General features: G+C 43.3%; 1 long non-coding RNA gene across 1 annotated transcript; it reads left to right on the top strand.

Annotated features, from left to right (window-relative positions):
• The first annotated feature begins 8,377 nt into the window (after positions 1 to 8,377).
• Positions 8,378 to 9,421, top strand: LOC122465432. Its single transcript, XR_006290290.1, has 2 exons — positions 8,378 to 8,670; positions 8,906 to 9,421. It is a non-coding gene; the product is annotated as an uncharacterized LOC122465432 (long non-coding RNA).
• Positions 9,422 to 17,633: the final 8,212 nt, after the last annotated feature.

Genomic DNA, 17,633 nt, shown 5'->3' with positions numbered 1-17,633 from the left:
CTGCATTGCTGGTGTAGGTCTTCTTCAGGTATAGTGAGGAGTTTTGGAATATCATACAACATCCCAAATATACTGCTGTGTTCCATGAGCTGCATGAAACGTTCTTCAACTGACTGTATTGCACAATCTAGCAGCTGGTTCAAGAATTCAACTTTGAATTGTTGTTTGGGGTCTCTTACGGGATTATCCCGTGCCTCGTAATCAAAATGTCTTCTTCTTTGGTGACTCTTGTATTCTTGAATGGGTGGGAAAATAGCTTCAGTGTGAAGTTCCTCTGCCAACTTCTGTGCACTCTTCAGAACGTTTTGAAATCCCTCATCTGCCCGGTAAGACTGTAGGTATGACTTTGCTTTGTCCACTTGTTCCATTGCTCCAGATATATCAAGGCCAACACCTTGGAGTCTCCTCCTTACAACATTTATTTCAAACAGTACGTCATGCCACAACACTAAGCCACACAGAAATGTGAAGTTAGGTATGTTTCTGGTGATTCCATTTCCCTCTTCCACTGTTCTCCCACGAACAGTTCCTGTCATAGCACTGTCCTCCATAATGGCAACTGTGGCATCATCTATCTTCCCAATTTGGTGTTTGATAGGCTTTATCGCCTCCACTCCACTTTCCCATCCTGTGGCACTCAGTGGTTTCAGTGTCAGGGAGGATGTTCCCAGATGTTCTCTAGAAGCTGATGCTGCATCACTGACCACCAAGTTCAATGAATGAGAACTGCATGGGACAAAAAAAGCTCGAGGGTTTAACTCTCAGATCCGTGTCTGCACTCCTCTGTTCTTTCCTCTCATGTTGGCACCATTATCGTAGCCCTGACCTCTCATGTCAGCTATCGCAGTTCCCGTATCTTCCAGCTTTTTAAGAAGCACATTTGTCATACCAGGTCCTGTAGTATCATCAATGTCAATAAAGTCTAGAAAATGCTCTCTGACAGTCACCATTGCAGGGACATTTTCACTAGGTTCTGTTGTTGTTACAAAACGCACCATTAAAGTCATTTGTTCCGTATGGCTGATGTCAGGTGTGCAGTCCAGAATAACAGAATAATATCTTGCTGACTTCAGACCTGCCACAATCTTCTGTTTGACTTTTGTTGCCAGTAACTGTCTGATCTCATTTTGAATTGTTTTTCCAAGGTACTGGTGTGTGTACCACTACTTGGGTGGTGACTCTTCTTAGATGCTCCTGGAGAACAGCATCAAAGTCAGCCATCAGCGCCACAATTTTAGGAAACAGCTGATCTGAACTGCCACGCAGTGCTAGGTTTTGGGTGGCAAGCATTCTCACAATGGGAATGAGCCTTTTCAGAACATTTTGCCAGTAAAGAGACTCTGATGCAATCTTCTCTTGATGCTGATCATCTATGGTGGCCTTTAACCTTAGTCTCATCTCAAGCTCTTTCCACCGATGGAATGCTCTCTGGTGATTTGCTGCCTTCTCATGGCATGCCAGATTTCTAGCCAGATTTTTCCAGTCCTTTGTTCCTGTAGAGCCCAGTGTGGCTGGAACATTAGACTGGAAGAGTTTGCAACAAAAACAGTATGCAGCATTCTGGGTTTTTGAGTACATAAGCCAGGCCTCTCCACTTTGGCACCATTGGGGATTTCACGCCAGTAATGGGTTGGATGGAAACTTCTATTTTCATTGTCTTTGGGGAACATGAAGTTTTTCACTTGCTGTGGCCCGTGCAGTACAAGGAAGTCCCTCAGGCTATTGCTCAAGTGGGTCCACAGTCCTGGATCATCTCAACTTAACAAACTAAAGTCAGCAGCAGCTGTTTCTTGCACCTCCACCACACTCTTCTCTGATCTACACTTTTCTTCAGGACTGAGCATGGCTACATCCACTGGAGATGGAGATACAGATGCTGCAGTAGCTGCCAGGTCACCTGCCCTCTGACTGACGAAGATCAGGCATCTCCGCACCACTCACTCCTCACTGGGGCCGGAAGGCTCACCGTGAACATTTGTGTCTACGTATCTCAGGAGAGCTCCTTCCTGCTTAGATAGAAAAGCTTCCTTTGCTTGCTTGCTTTTTCTGAATGCTGCCCAGGGGGGTGTTTTCTTCTTTCACTCACGGCTGCTGTTCTAGGATAGCGATAGTGGCTCTCAACACTCAATTGAAGGGGACAAATAAGCAGGCTGGTAGCAGGGCCTGAGTGAGGGAAGAGATCAGCATCTTAGGGCCTAACTGGCTCCTACTACTTCAGCTGACGGCCTGTTCTCCTCAAGTGGGTTCAGAGAAGTAGCAGGAAACAGGAAGCTCCCTGAGAAGCTGGGGTTAATCAGTCCAGGCCCTGGGGGTGCTCGAGGGGTACATAAGAGGCTCCTCCTCCTCTGTCTCCCTGCAGCTCCTGCTGCTTTCTGTGATTCCCTCTCCCCTTGTCTCCTGCCTGCCTGTTCTGTCTCTTGTGCCCTCCTTCCTCCAGCACAGCACTCCCCCCTCTCTGTGCGTCTAGAGCGGAGAGAATACAGATGCACCAGCAGCAGACACAATTTTCTACACTCTGGGTCCTAGTGGCGCCCCCCCCCCCCCCAGCCCCCAGTCTGGCACCTGAGGCAGCCACCTCAGTTCACCTCACGGTAAGGCCAGCCCTGCTCCCCAGTCCCAGCTGGGCTGCACCTGCCGGCTCCCCACTCCATGCTGAAAGAGGGGCTACCCCCTGGGTCCTGGCTCTCCGCTGCCTGCTCCGAGTTGAGCTGTGCTCACCCAGCTCCCCGCTGGGAGCCTGGCTGCATGGAGCTTCCGGCTCCTCGCTCTCTGCTGTGCTCCTGGTGGGGAGTGGGGAGCCAAGAGCCCGGGGAGCAGCCAGCCTCCCAATGGGGAGACAGAAGTGAGGAGCCCGGACTTTCACCCACACTGCCCCTCTTCAGTCAGAAGAAGCGTACCATGGACATGGACCACTGCAATAAATACTGCGGTGGCTGCAAGGCGACCTAACACAGGTCGATGTAAGTTTGTAGTGGAGACATTCCCTTCTAGTGTTTTTAACAAGTGTGATCGGACTCAGAAAATTGACTCTTGGGGACCTCCAGATTAATTCTCTCAGGGTGATTTCCCAGCTGGATACAATACTGCCAGCTAAATAAATCTGAGAATTTTTGTTTCATTTTTTGAAATTCATTTTCTCTTTGTTTGCCCCCATTCACCTTCTGTGCTCACTATCTGCAAATATTACAGGTGTCTGGAAACTGCCAATTTATTTATTTTTTTGCACAAAATTTTGAAATTTGTGAAAATTTTTAGTTTTTTTCATGAAAAACAAAAAAATCCATTTCAGAAATGTTTTGGGTATAATTTCTGAAAGCAACCCCCCAATTTTTACATTAAAACTTTTATTGAACAGCAAATGAAAGTTTTTTACTCATTTGCGATTTTACAAAGTTTTAAAATCTCTTGTTCTTGGTGGGAAAAAATGAATTTCGATTCAAATGAAATTTTTCCTGCAAAAAAATAATGTTGGTCAAAAAGCCACTTTTCTGTGGAAAAATGTTTCAATAACAACATTTAACCAGCTCTTGCAGAGATTGTAGCAAATGAGTGTACTGAGAGAAATGTTGATAGAGAGAAAAACATTTATACAAATGTTAGACGACATTAACTGAAATAGAATATCAAATGGATACACACAAATATTTGCACCAGAGTTCTGATTCTAAGAGTTTCATTCATTCTGAGAACACAAGGATACCGTGTGACCTATTTATCCCCTCAAACTTAAGCGACTGAGTGTGAACTTTAAAGATGGAACGTTCACAACCCTCTGCAAGGGAACAATCTGCAGACAAAGGAAATATTCAGCAAGTAGTTTTGAATAAAGAGTTTTGTTATTACTGGATCAGGGCCCCATTCTAGAGCCCATTTCCGGAAAACATGCCTAGTCAGGACAGCACTTAAGCATGAGCTTAACCTTAATCTTGCATGCTTAAGTGTTGTCCTGAATTGGAATTAATTTAAACTTGTGCTTAACTGTTTTCCTAAATCAGGGCTTTTATTAGGTACTTGTGATGCAGGCAGACCAGGTGCCAGCTCAAGCCAAAGTCCCCATGTCTCCATGGAACACTGACAAATACATGGCTGGGATCAGTGTGGCTCTCCTGAGTTGTAGTAGGGTTAATACAGGTCTTAGGTGTATAAAAACTTGTTTAGTACTTAGATTTCATTGAATACTCGTGAATTCCTGCCTGCATTTGTCCGCCTTGTAACACCTGTATCCCATATTGTAAGATACTATTTGAGTGGTTGTATTGTGAGCCTCTGTGACGGTGTAAACCACCAGACAGGAGAGGGACACTGACAGGAAAGGTCCATCGACACCAGACGGACTGTTGTGGGATGTGAAAGAGGATAAGATACGGTGGGATTGTTCTGCCCTTCCCCTGGGAAGATGAGTTATGCAAGTGGATTCTTCCATCAGCTGGGTTTGCGGCTCAGAGCACATGGCAAGAGAGGGATAAAACCCTCTAACAAGAAGGAACTGGATCTCTATGCTGCTCGAATTCTGGGGGTAAGGTTTTCTAGGCATAAGCAAAAGATCCCCGGTGCTTAGCCTGAGTTAGCCTTAAAGGTGTTTACCTGCTTTATCCTTGTAAATATCTCTCTTGTTTCCTTTTCCTATTTAATACATCTGTATTTAGTTTATTACAAGATTGGCTACAACCGCAGTCTTTGGTGTGAGAATTAAGGTGCTCCTCCTGACACTGGGATAAGCGATTCATTCTTTGGCACTGGGCATACCCAGAATATTGCTGTGATTCTTTGGGACCATCTATCACAGAGGCAGCTCACCTGGGTGGCAAAACAGATCGGAGCACCCAAGGGACTGGGATTTGCAGATGATACCAAACTACTCAAGATAGTTAAGTCCCAGGCAGACTGTGAAGAGCTACAGAAGGATCTCACAAAACTGGGTGACTGGGCAACAAAATGGCAGATGAAATTGAATGTTAATAAATGCAAAGTAATGCACATTGGAAAACATAATCCTAACTCTACATATACAATGATGGGGGTCTAAATTAGCTGTTACCACTCAAGAAAGAGACCTTGGAGTCATTGTGGAGAGTTCTCTGAAATCATCCACTCAATGTGCAGCGGCCGTCAGAAAAGTGAGCAGAATGTTGTGAATCATCAAGGGATAGATAATAAGACAGAAAATATCATGTTGCCTCTGTATAAATCCATGGTACGCCCACACCTTGAATACTGTGTGCAGATGTGGTCGCCCCATCTCAAAAAAGATATATTGGAATTGGAAAAGGTTCAGAAAAGGGCAACAAAAATTATTAGGGGTCTGGAACGGCTTCCGTATGAGGCGAGATTAATAAGACTGGGACTTTTCAGCTTGGAAAAGAAGCGACTAAGGGGGGATATGATAGAGGTCTATAAAATCATGAGTGGTATAGAGAAAGTAAATAAGGAAGTGTTAGTTACTCCTTCTCATAATACAAGAACTAGGGGCCAACAAATGAAATTAATAGGCAGCAGGTTTAAAAGAAACACAAGAAAGTATTTGTTCATGCAACACACTGTCAACCTCTGGAACTCCTTGCCAGAGGGTGTTGTCAAGGCCAGTACTATAATGGGATTCAAAAGGGAGCTAGATAGATTCATGGAGGAGAGGTCCATCAATGGCTATTAGCCAGGATGGGCAGGGATGGTGTCCCTAGCCTCTGTTTGCCAGAAGCTGGGAATGGGTGACAGGGGATGGATCACTTGGTGATTCCCTGTTCTGTTCATTCCCTTTGGGGCACCTGCCATTGGCCACTGTCAGAGGACAGGATACTGGGTTTGGATGAACCTTTGGTCTGACCTAGTGTGGCCGTTCTTATGTTCTTATGACTGGCTGTGACTCCACGTTGAGGCTGTTATGGTGCCTGAGGAGTTTACCCTTGAGAATTGGTTGGTGAAATCTATGTATAGAACTCACAGCCCGTCTGGGATTTGTGCCCGGCTCCCTAACAGCCTGCCCTGAGATTGGTACCATGCTCCTGGGTCACCGCAGGAAGCTTTGCAGAACCACCACCTAGAATGACACCAGGCCTGGCCCAAACAGCAACAGGATTTCATGTATAGCATTCATTTAAAATTGATTAAATTATCTGTTGATTATTATATGTTGATTTATTTTCTTAATGTAATTATTTATTTAATTCATTATCAGAATGTATAATTGACTAGTAGAGGCCCCAAATCAGAGATCCGTTGCACCTGACACACCAAGTGAGTATGACAGATGGCGGAACGGACGGGGAATGGAAGGACCACGGCAATGAAGACGGGATTAAATGGCTACAGAGGAAGCTACTGAACCACTCGATCCTTTCTGACGGTTCCGTGCCGTGTGAAGGATTAACAATAAAGAGAGAGAGAATAAACTCCACCCTTGTGTCCTGCCAGTTGGTTCAGAGAGCTCTCAGCTTCTCCCTAAATCCAAGCATCCCAGTTGATTAATTATCTGTCCCCTGCCACCCCCCATCAGTTCTGTGCCCCCTCAGTTCTGCAGCAGGTGATTTTGTGCATCACCCCAGCTCTGCCATGTGCCCCAACCCCACATCAATTCTTCCCCCTGCAGCCCAACCTCTGCCTCTTCCCCCAGGTGTCCCTCTGCTCCCCCTCCCCAAACACCTTGACTCCTGTGGGTTGGGGGGAGGAGAGAGCTCATCTGGCCTCTGCTGCAGCTCTGATTGGCTGCTCTTTCCCAGCAGGCCGGGCAGTGTGGTAGGCAGCCAATCAGAGGAAACTTTCCCATGGGCTGGGCAGGGCTCAAGGCTGGTGTTTCTAGCATTGTGGCGAAAGCTGCTCCAGCAGAGGCCAGGTCAGGGCTGGATTTACACCTTCCGCGCCCCTAGGCACAGCACCTTCCGCACCCCAACGCTTACCGCTGACCTTCGGGTTTGCTGTAAAAAATGAAATGGAAAGAAATATAAACGATCATTTAAATACAGTAGAACCTCAAAGATACGAACACCAGTTACGGACTGACCAGTCAACCGGACACCCTGTGGAAATGGAAGTCCTCAATCAGGCAACAACAACAAAAAAAGCCAATACTGTACTGGCTTCAGCCACAGGGGCACTGGGGCTGCAGCCACAGGGTGGAGGGGGTCAGGGCTCCAGGCTTCAGGGCGTTAGACAAGGGGGAGTGCTGGGGCTTGGGGCTTGAGTTCCACAGACTCTGGACCTGCCTTCCTCAAAGCTAGAGGGAGTGCGGCCCCAGAGCCCTGGTTCCGATCCATCTATCAGAGAAGAGCCAGAGCTGCAGAGTTTGGGTCTGGGTACGAAGTTCCCCACAACCTGGGGGATTCAGGATGGCAGGTCTGGCTAAGGTCCATCTCCACACTACCATGTCTTCTCTCTCACCCTGCTGCTGGCTGCATGACTATTTGCTTAGGGTCACACCCCGGCCAGCCCTGCAAGGGTGTGACAGGTGGAGGGCACAATGTTCTTCCCCCAGGGTCTGCTCCAGAAGCAGGACCTGGCCAGAATCTCATCCGGAAATGCAGTCCTTGCTCCTTGCTAGCACGTCCATGGGCGGTAGCTGGAAGTGAGCTGAGAGCTCACCGGACCCTGCCGGAGGCTGGTGGAGCTAGTCCTTGGCCACATGCACCCTGGAAGCCACTAGAAGAAATTCTGGCTGAGTCATCCAGGATTCCTCCTGGGGGCTCCCCCTGCAATGCCAGACCCACATGGCCGCCTCCAGTGCAGAGGGCTCTGCATCAGCAGGCGGTTGCGAAATAGTCTAGCTTGGAAATTAAGGTGCTTTCTGAGGTCCTGGGACTTTTTAACAAATACAAGTGAAAGTTCTATTAAGTTTTGGAAAGGAATAAACACTTTAAAAGACAAACCTATCTGAAGACACATCCCTTTATTTAACATTTTTACAGGTGTGTTTCAATAATATAGAGCATGCAGAAACACCTCAGGTTTAAAACCACAGGTCCTTAGTAACAGCCAGTTTATATTTTCCTTATTCTGTAAACCAGTGGATCAGAGAGAAGAAGTTTGTTTTTTCTCCCGCTTTTTAACAAATACAAGTGAAAGTTATATTAAGTTTTGTAAAGGAATAAACACTTTAAAAGACAAGCCTATCTGAATACACATTCCTTCATTTAGCACTTTTGCATATGCATTTCAATAAAAAGTGAGAATGCAGAAACATCCCAGGGTTACAAACACAGAGAACCTGTTTATGGAAGTAATTTATAGTGATAAAACAGTTTTCCCCTATGTTTTAGACTAACATTAGTCATTTTTAGTCAGGACAATTTGAAGCAGCGTGCTTTTGCAGCAAAGCCCCTGTTAGCAAAAACAGCCTTTTTGAACCAGTGGATCAGAGATAAGATAAGATAAGGAGGAGCTTCTATTTAAACGGGTCTGATGATTAAAGATGGCTGCACCTAGAAGGCCCTGGCTAACACCGGCGGTCAAGCCTCTCATGAAGAGTTGTTATACGGTTGCTACTATGGGCCCTGAAGAGTGTTTGAGACGGGTCATGGGAGCAGGGAAACAGGGATCACTAATGATACCTGTACCCGCAAGAACGATGCGATGGAGAAACACGAGGCCAGATCGCTGGGCCAAGATTTGTTTGAGACTCCAGACCCCAGCCAGGAGAACCCAAATGAATCAAACAAAGGGCTGTACGGAGATGAGGCACAGGTACGTTGTATGTAAGAACGTTCAAGGGATGGTTCGGCAGGGACCCGGTCACCGGGGCTCGGTTGGCTGGAGCCTTTTCGATCTGCACAGAGACATTTTCATTTGTTGTTGTTTGTTGTTTTTAAAAGCTGCATGTGGAAGGGGTCTCTTGATACACGGTGTAAAAGGTTTTAAAAGCATGTTATTAAAAAGGACAATAATGCCTTACACATATTTCTTACTGTAAATTTTTCAGCAGCTGAACGATGGTTCTTCTGAGGACTTGGAGGTTCTGGACACCAACAGCTCCAAAGGGCCGAGCGGATTGGGCCCGATCTGTTTTTGCCCAGACCCAAAACCAGATGCTCAAAGGACTGCCGAAACCTAGGGGAATGCTTATTCTATAGGCCTGTACTATCTAAAGTTAAGGGAGAAATTCGGTATTAAGCCCGTGCGAGTTCATAACCCCGACACTGTCTGCAAAGTGTGTTAAATATCATCATCACGCTGGGATACGCGCTGCAGTGCCTCTGTTTAGCCCAGGAACATTTAGTGCTCGGGGCAGAGCTGATGGTCAAAGAGACAGAAGCCGAGGACCCAACTAGCATTTTGGATGAAATCATCAAACCGACAGATAAATGTTTAATGCGAAATGTTGAACAACTTCTTCGTTCAGCGAATTACAAAATCTTGCTAAGACAAAACACTAACAGTTAGCGTGTGTTTTGGGAACAAAACAGGGTGTGTTGTAAAATAAAATGTCAGTTGAAAATAACTGTGTGAAGCGTGTTTTTATGGAGTTCAAGGGGTGTGGGGTTTGTCCATAGTGCCCTAGGTTGCCCCCGTAGCATACGTGCAGTTAGGTTACAGTTTCTCAACAGTATATGAGCAGCCTGTTCCTCTAACAAAGGCCCACCCAGCCCTGGCGCTTGTGCATGAGGGATATAGGCTGTTGGGCATCTGGACCATTGCAAAGCAGCTCCAGAACCCCTCTGAAATCATACCATCTTCCGCTTCGGCTGGACCTTTTCATACCCCCCCGCCCCCGGCAGGCCCTCTGCATTAGGACTTAGTCATGACCCCTCTGATTTCAACGGTGTCTCAGGTCTCTCGTCTACTGGTTCATATTATTTAATGCTGTACAGCATCTAGGGTTACAGTTTGCATAAAAGTGTTTTATAAAAACAAAACAAAAAATATTCTCTAGAGGCTTAGACAAGTTAATGATCAACAAAATTGTAATTGTTGCTTTGCAGGCCCTGCTACAAAGTATCTTTAGGTTTGTTTTTGTTAATATTTCTGATAGGCTGTAGGATGGGAGAGATAAAACCTCATAAAGTGGGAAAGTGCTTCCAAATGACAAATGCTTGCCTGTGCTAAAGTATAACAACTAACACAGAATGGCTGCCTGCAAAACTGTTTCACGAAAAGAGTTATTAGCATTCCCCCTAAAACTCAGCACAGCTTTCTTACCCCCACGGCCTGATCTCTGTGGCTGTGGCTTTTTTTAAAATTTGTTTGTCCTTGGTTTCGATTTTAAAAAAACATTAGAAAAGAAGAAAGGGGGTGGGAGGGGAGGGGGAGTAGGAAGGTGTGTGTGTTGGTGGGGCAGACTCATCTCTGGTAAAAAAAAACCACCTAACTTTTTTTACATACACTAATGTTTTCTTGTGTTTTTTGTATAAATCCAAACTTTAAAAATCAATTAAAAACAATTAAATTAAAAAGCATTTAAAAAGCAATTGCCAGTTTTCATATTCTTACCCAGTTGCTGGTTTGGTACTTTAAAAACACTATAGGCTAGTTTCAGAGGAGCAGCCGTGTTAGTCTGTGTTCGCAAAAAGAAAAGGAGGACTTGTGCCACCTTAGAGACTAACCAATTTATTTGAGCATAAGCTTTTGTGAGCTACAGGCTAGCGTTAGGCTATACTAAAAACACTATAGGCTAGTATCTTAAGTCTTTTTAGTTCACTAAACTTCTACAAAATATCCCTAAGAGTGGCCTTGTTTTGTTACAGCTCGGTAAATACTGCTTTTTCATGTTAAACTTTAAAAAAAAAGCAAAAAAACCATAATGCTTCGAATAGGCCTCACTGCATACAGAATATCCTTTAAAAAGGTCATATTATGTTACATCTCAGTCAACGCTGTATTTTCATGTTAAATGTTAAAAAACCTTTATATAATGAAACACTGCATGGTTAGCAAGTGATAGAGGCTGAGGACTCAAATAGCATTTTAGATGAAATCATCACACCGACAGATAAAGGGGGAAAAGTCGAGGGGGTGGGGTGTTCTTCAGATAGGCTATTTGTGAGCTTCATGCAGCCACAAAGCGATGGTTTTTATCTTTTACAATCAGTAAACAGAATAAAATACTTGTTATAACTTTCACAAAGTGTCTTTCAATGCAATCTCACCATTTCTTAAAACTTTAACAGTGTTTCAAAAGTTAGGAAAGAAGTCTGTGTGAAAAACCAAGCAAACTGAAGGGGTGACCCTAGAGCATTGCTAAGGCAGACTATAGCGGATGGATCACTGGCTAGCCTGATTAGTCTTATCTGTTTTTAAAATGTAGAGAAAGCCACAGCTCCAGGCTGTGCTGTATTATTTTAATAAAATCTATGGACCCAAAACAAAGACAGGAGCTTGTATCTGTGTCTCAGCACACGGGTTGCAAACATTTAAAAACAAAGACATTCTGATAATGCAACAGAAAAATTAAATCTAAAAGTCCTAAGAAAATGAAAGCTTAATATAACTTTCGCACAGATTTGTTAAAAAGTGGGGAGGAAAATAAACTTCTCTCTGATCCACTGGATTACAGAACAAGGGGAATATAAACTAGCAGTTACTAAGGTTCTGTGGTTTTCACTCTGGGGTGTTTCTGCATGGTCATTTTTTTTAATTGAATCACACATGTAAAAATGTTAAATAAAGGGCTCTGTCTTCATCTAGGCTTGTCTTTTAAAGCGTTTATTCCTTTACAAAACTTAATATACCTTTCATCTCTATTTTTAAAAAGTGGGGGAAGAAGTGGCCTTCTCATCTCTGACTCACAGACACTGTTTTCGCTAACAGGGGCTTTGCTGCAAAAGCATGCTGCTTCAAATTGTTCTTACTAAAAAATGACCAATGTTAGTCTAAAACATAGGAGGAAACTTTTTTATCACTATAATGAACTTTTATAAACAGCTTCTCTGTGGTTTTAACCCTGCGATGTTTCTGCATGCTAACTTTTTATTGAAACATATGCAAAAGTGCTAAATGAAGGGATGTGTCTTCATATAGGCTTGTCTTTTAAAGTTTTATTCCTTTACAAGAGTTAATGTAGCTTTCACTTGTATTTGTTAAAAAGTGGGGGAAGAAGCAATCTTCTTCTCTCTGATCCACTGGCTCAAAGAGGCTGTTTTTGTTGCCGCTTCAAATTGTCCTCACTAAAAGCATAGGGGAAAGCTTTTAAAAACTTTTTGTTAGTAAGGGTTTGTGGGTTTAACCCTGGGGTGTTTCTGCATGCTCATTTTTTATTAAAACACCTATAAATAAAGGGCTGCGTCTTCATATAGGTTTGTCTTTTCAAGTGATTATAAGACAGAGTTTTATTCCTTTACAAAAACTTAAGATAATTTTTACTTGCTTTTGTTAAAAAGTGGGGGAAGAAGCAGCCTTCTTATCTCTGATCAGCTGACTCACAGACGCTGTTTCTGCTAACAGCGGCTTTGCTGCAGAAGCAAAATGCTTCAAATTGTCCTCACTAAAACATGACCAATGTTAGTCTAAAACATAGGGGGAAAACTTTTAAAAACTGTTTGTTACTAAGGGCTTATGGTTTTAACCTTTATTAAAGCCCCTATGTAAAAGTGCTACATGGCGGGAAAGATGCTTGAGGTCTGTTTTTTTAGATAAGAATAAGGCAGTTAAAGGGGGTGGGGGAGGGAGTTGGCTCTTGTTTAAAAATCTTGGGAGTACAGGATTGGTTCGGGAAAATGTATTCTATGATGCAGCTGAGGAACAGCCTCTGATTGGTCCGACCCAAAGGCAGATAACTAACCTGAGGGGTTGTGAGCCTTGGGAGCTTCCCTCTTTCGCCAGGAACAGCCGCAAAAGCAAGATCTCTCTCTATCTGACTCAGCCATGTGTTGCCTGTCTTTGCCCTTTGCAGAGGGGCTTTCTATTCCCTTTTCCTGCCCTGTTCTCTCTTTTAACCTCTCTTTATATGTTTCTCTTTTATTTAACTCTTTTTAAATGCTCTTTTCTTTACCTATCCTTGCATTTAATATTTTAAATGTTTTTCTATTAACCTCCCTTTATATTTTTACCATGTGGTTACCAAGCAGTCTTCACTTTATAAAATTCCCTTTTTTTTGCCATGTGTGTTCTTTTAACCTCTCTTTATATTTTTCTGTTTTATTTAATATTTTAAAATGCTCTTTTTTTTAACATATCCTTATATTTAATATTTTAAATGCTTCTTTATTAACCAAGCTTTATATTTTTACCATGTGCTTACTAAACAGTTTCCTTTATATTTTTCTCTTTTATTTAACTCTTTTTACATGTTCTTTTCTTTACCTACCCTTATATTTAATACACCTTTTAAAATTTATCTCAAAATGTTTTATCCTTTAATAACATGCCAAACTAGTCCTTTAAAAACACCTCTCCTTACCAAAAATCTTTCTTTTCTTTAATAACTTGCCTCTATTCTTTCAAACTAACCCTTTAAAAACAAAAATCTTTATTTTCTTTAAGTTCTCTCACTCTATTCTTTCAACCTTTTTCTTTAAATAATCAAGCAAATGTATCAAAGCACAAGCATGCAACATTCCCCCTATTCAAACATAAAAAATAATCAAAAAAATTTTTTCAAAATGGCCGACGGCGCCAAACCTTGATACCAATGGAAACGGGAAGGGAGGGCAGGACATTAGCCCTAAAGAGGGCATGGAAACCTGTCAAAAATACATGGCGATGAATACTATCGAGGTGTATACTACTAACGACTTTTCTCCATCTTTTTTATGGCAACCTTTCAAGTGTTTGAATATTGTTGTCATATCCCCCCTTAATCTCCTCTTTTCCAGACCGAACACAGCCATTTCCTTTAGTCTTTGCTCAGGCACCTTGCATTGGGGTTGGAGACATGGATGGAGAGCTACAGCAAGACCAGGCAGAATAGAGGACATAGGGCTAAGAAAAGGGATGCAATCTGGAAGAGAAATAAGAGGTGAGGAAAAGGAATGGGCCATGTTATCTGCATATAAATCAAAGGGATTGTGCTATCTAGCTGTCACCAAATAGCTTCAGAATTCAACCCTGGTTTTTGGCCCTGTACGCAAATCTGTCCCAGAATGTGTATGGCAGGTCCTCACAAAGACTTTTTCTAACTGTTCTAGGGACCCCACTAGATGCACTTTATTAAATATCATATCCCCATCCATTCTATCACCTGGAGAAATGTCTTTGTCTGTCATAATGCACCATCAAGATGCTCAGATAAAATCTGGGAATATCCATATAAAATCCCCTAATCATGATGACATGCTGCTGAACTTGATTTGTACTTACCATGCATTTAACTACAATATTTCCATGAAGGAGTATATCAAATTTAAATTTTGTCCAGTTGAAGATGTTAATATTCAGTTTGCTACGTTATGTTTTAATACATTGACATTGAATATTTCCCTGAACCATTCTGGAGAATGGACATTTGAAGCTCCTTTCGAACTTAGGGTTGGGAAAGAGATGCAAGAAATGCCTCCACCCTCTAGGTACAAAGTAGGACCATTTGGAGTAAAGAGGGATATAACTAGAAGTCTAATGATAAATCTGCAATAGTCTATAAAACAATTCCTAATCATGCCAACTCAATTATCTATTGCCACACTGTACTCCCCTTGTGCCCATTATATCCCTCCGCTACTTATGGGGTGGAGAGCATGGCTAAACGGAGTGTTGCCTCCAACTTCTTCAGTAATCAAGAGGAAGAAGTGAGATTTGGGAGCAACCTTACTAGGAGGAATGGGAGCTGGTTTGGGGGTACTTAATGCTGTGGATCAGCAATATTTGGCTAAGTGTATAGGAGAATTGGGTCATGATGCAGCCTCCCTCTCAGAACCTCTCACTTCGGCGTCCCAAAGCCTGGCATCTATAACATTTGACACAGTGGATATTCTTCCACACTGGCTCGAGATGCAGCAGCAAGGCCTCTTCCAAATATTGGGTGCTCTGAGCATGTTGCAGTCAAATCTCTCAGAAGCTCTTGGGTGCATTGAGGCTCAGCGGTGGTTAATTGGTGTGGCGAAGTCACTTGTACGAGATGGTTCAAATCAACAGCTGCCAAAAAAGTTAAAGAAAATAATTTATGAACATGCTAGTGACTTCGAAAAGTTATATCTCCAATGGTGGCGATTTACTTGGTTTACAATGGTGCTCACATTAACTTATTTTCCCCAAAATGATACTATCATGGCTTTGATTTTAACTTTGCAATCAGCTAAGGAGAAAATACATCCATTAATATCTTTAGGTGTGTATTCCAACAAGTCCTTACTTGTGCCTGTTGAAGAACATAAATGGATGCATATAAATAAGGAAAATGAGTACACTCCCATTAACCTACAGGCCTGTATCTGGGATACACTTGTACCACCCAGGTGTGGGACAAGGATGAAACATGTTTATGCCCTGAAGAAGGTACCTGCTTATATGAGGTTTTTCATCATTCTGTCAGCTGTGCCTCTGCAGGGGTACGAGTAGATCAACACTGCTTTTGTATTAGGAGCCTGTGGCCTTACTTCTCTGTAAATAATTTCCACAAGATTAGTAATGTTAAAAGAGGAAACCTATGTCTATGCCAAGTTATACAAATCTATGGGTGTGATGTTAATGTTACCACACATAGTGTGACTATGGAAACCATCCTGTATACTTACCGTTTGTATGATGAGTTAATGCCCATCCATGCTGGCGCAGACTTGGAGACCATTGAGAAACTTTTGGTGCATCCAAAGCTTGCCCGATACATAGACAATCTACAAAAGGAAGAGGCAAAAACATTATTGACGGTACAACACTCCGTAACAGAATAACAAAAAGGATAAAAGAAGAGATGACCCCAGCTCATTGGTGGGATATTATCTTCCATAATAACTTAGGTGATATCAGATCCACTTGGAATAACCTCTTACATCCCATTGTTGTTATGCTGATATAACTGGTGATGTTAACTATTGGCTTTTGTATGTATAAAAAAGGAAAAGGTAAGAGGACACCAAGGGTACCATTTGATATTAATGCCTTGGGATTCTTAGTTTAAGTATCTGTTTTATATGTTTATAGTCGTTATGCTTATCACTAGAACTCCTCCAAGGAGGGGATTGTTGGGTTATGTCCATTTTGTATGTTTTGTATAGTTTCAGGATCCCATATTGATTTTCAAAATGGAGTTTGTGCCCAGGTGATCCAGTTGATCAGTTTTCCCGCCTTTTTTTTCTCCTCAGAAGTGGTAAACAACTTCTGGATAGAACTGGTTTTTACCGCCTTTCCCACAGGGTTTCCCAGAAGGGGTTTTCTGCTCCTTCTACGGGTTTTCCCGGGCCAGATTACATAAGTCTGCCCTGAGCACTGCTCAGCTGCTGTCCATCTGAGTGACAGTGAGGGTCTGACTTGCACTCACCTCCCCATCCTCATGGCAGAGGGGGCTCGGGTTTTCCTTCCACAGCTCTGCTTCTACTTTGTCATCACCTGCAAGGAGAAGAGAAGGACAGACAGCCACATCCCACTTGCCATCAGCCACCTTCAGCTGTGTCCCCCGACGGACCGTCTGCTCTTCTGCAGACCCAGAGGAACATCAAGGGACTCCCTGGAGCTCCTCTCCAATGACTTTCAACTAGCCAGAGGATTGAGGTCCCAGGCAACAATCAACACTTGATCTATAGAAGGAGCTTTCTATTAAGGGGTTTACTTACCTGTTTATAGGGTTTATTTTGGGGAAATCACTGTATTACATAATTTTACTGTTTACTCCCTCCTTTTCTTTGCCCCATTCATTGTACACCAATCCCTCAATACATTTCATTTGTCTTTCACCTTATCACGACTGACTCCTCGTTATTCAAGGTGGGAGGGACCCTTTATGGGAAGATCAAACCTACCAGATGACAGATGCTGGATAGGGAGGGTCAAATCTAAGGAAACAGGAAGCATAGGAATCTCTTGTCTTATCCCACATATATTTCTTTGCCTTTCTGCCCTTTCCTCTAACAAGGACAAAGGCCTGGTCTACACTACAAGTTTATATCAGATGTAGCAGTGTTAAATTGAATTAACCCTGCACCCGTCCACACAATGAAGCCATTTTTTTTTTACATAAAGGGCTCTTAAAACTGATTTCTGTACTTCTCCCCAATGAGGGGATTAGCGGTGAAATCGACATCCCCATTTCGAATTAAGGTTAGTGTGGACGCAATTCGAAGGTATTGGCCTCCGGGACCTATCCCACAGTGCACCATTGTGACCGCTCTGGACAGCACTCTGAACTCGGATGCACTGGCCAGGCGTACAGGTGACCATGCAGTCCCAGAATCGAAAAAGAGCTCCAGCATGGACCAAATGGGAGGTACTGGATCTGATTGCTGTATGGGGAGAGGAATCCATGCTATCAGAACTACGTTCCAAAAGACGAAATGCCAAAATGTCAAAACGTTTCAAAAAATCTCCGAGGTTATGAGGGACAGAGGCTACAGCTGGGACGCAACACAGTGCCACGTGAAACTTAAGGAGCTCAGACAAGGATACCAGAAAACCAAAGAATCAAACGGACGCTCTGGGACAGAGTCCCAAACATGCCGCTTCTATGCTGAGCTGCATGCAATTCTAGGGGGGGGGCCGCCACCACTATCCCACCCCTGTTCGTGGACTCTGATGATGGGGTGCTCTCCGCTATGCCTGAGGATTTTGCAGATGGGGAAGATGAGGAG

Source organism: Chelonia mydas, chromosome 4 (genome assembly GCF_015237465.2).
Source record: "Chelonia mydas isolate rCheMyd1 chromosome 4, rCheMyd1.pri.v2, whole genome shotgun sequence".
In the NCBI taxonomy this organism is placed as follows: domain Eukaryota; kingdom Metazoa; phylum Chordata; order Testudines; family Cheloniidae; genus Chelonia; species Chelonia mydas.
Note: the sequence above shows the minus strand (reverse complement) of the source record. Positions and strands in the feature narration are given on the sequence as shown.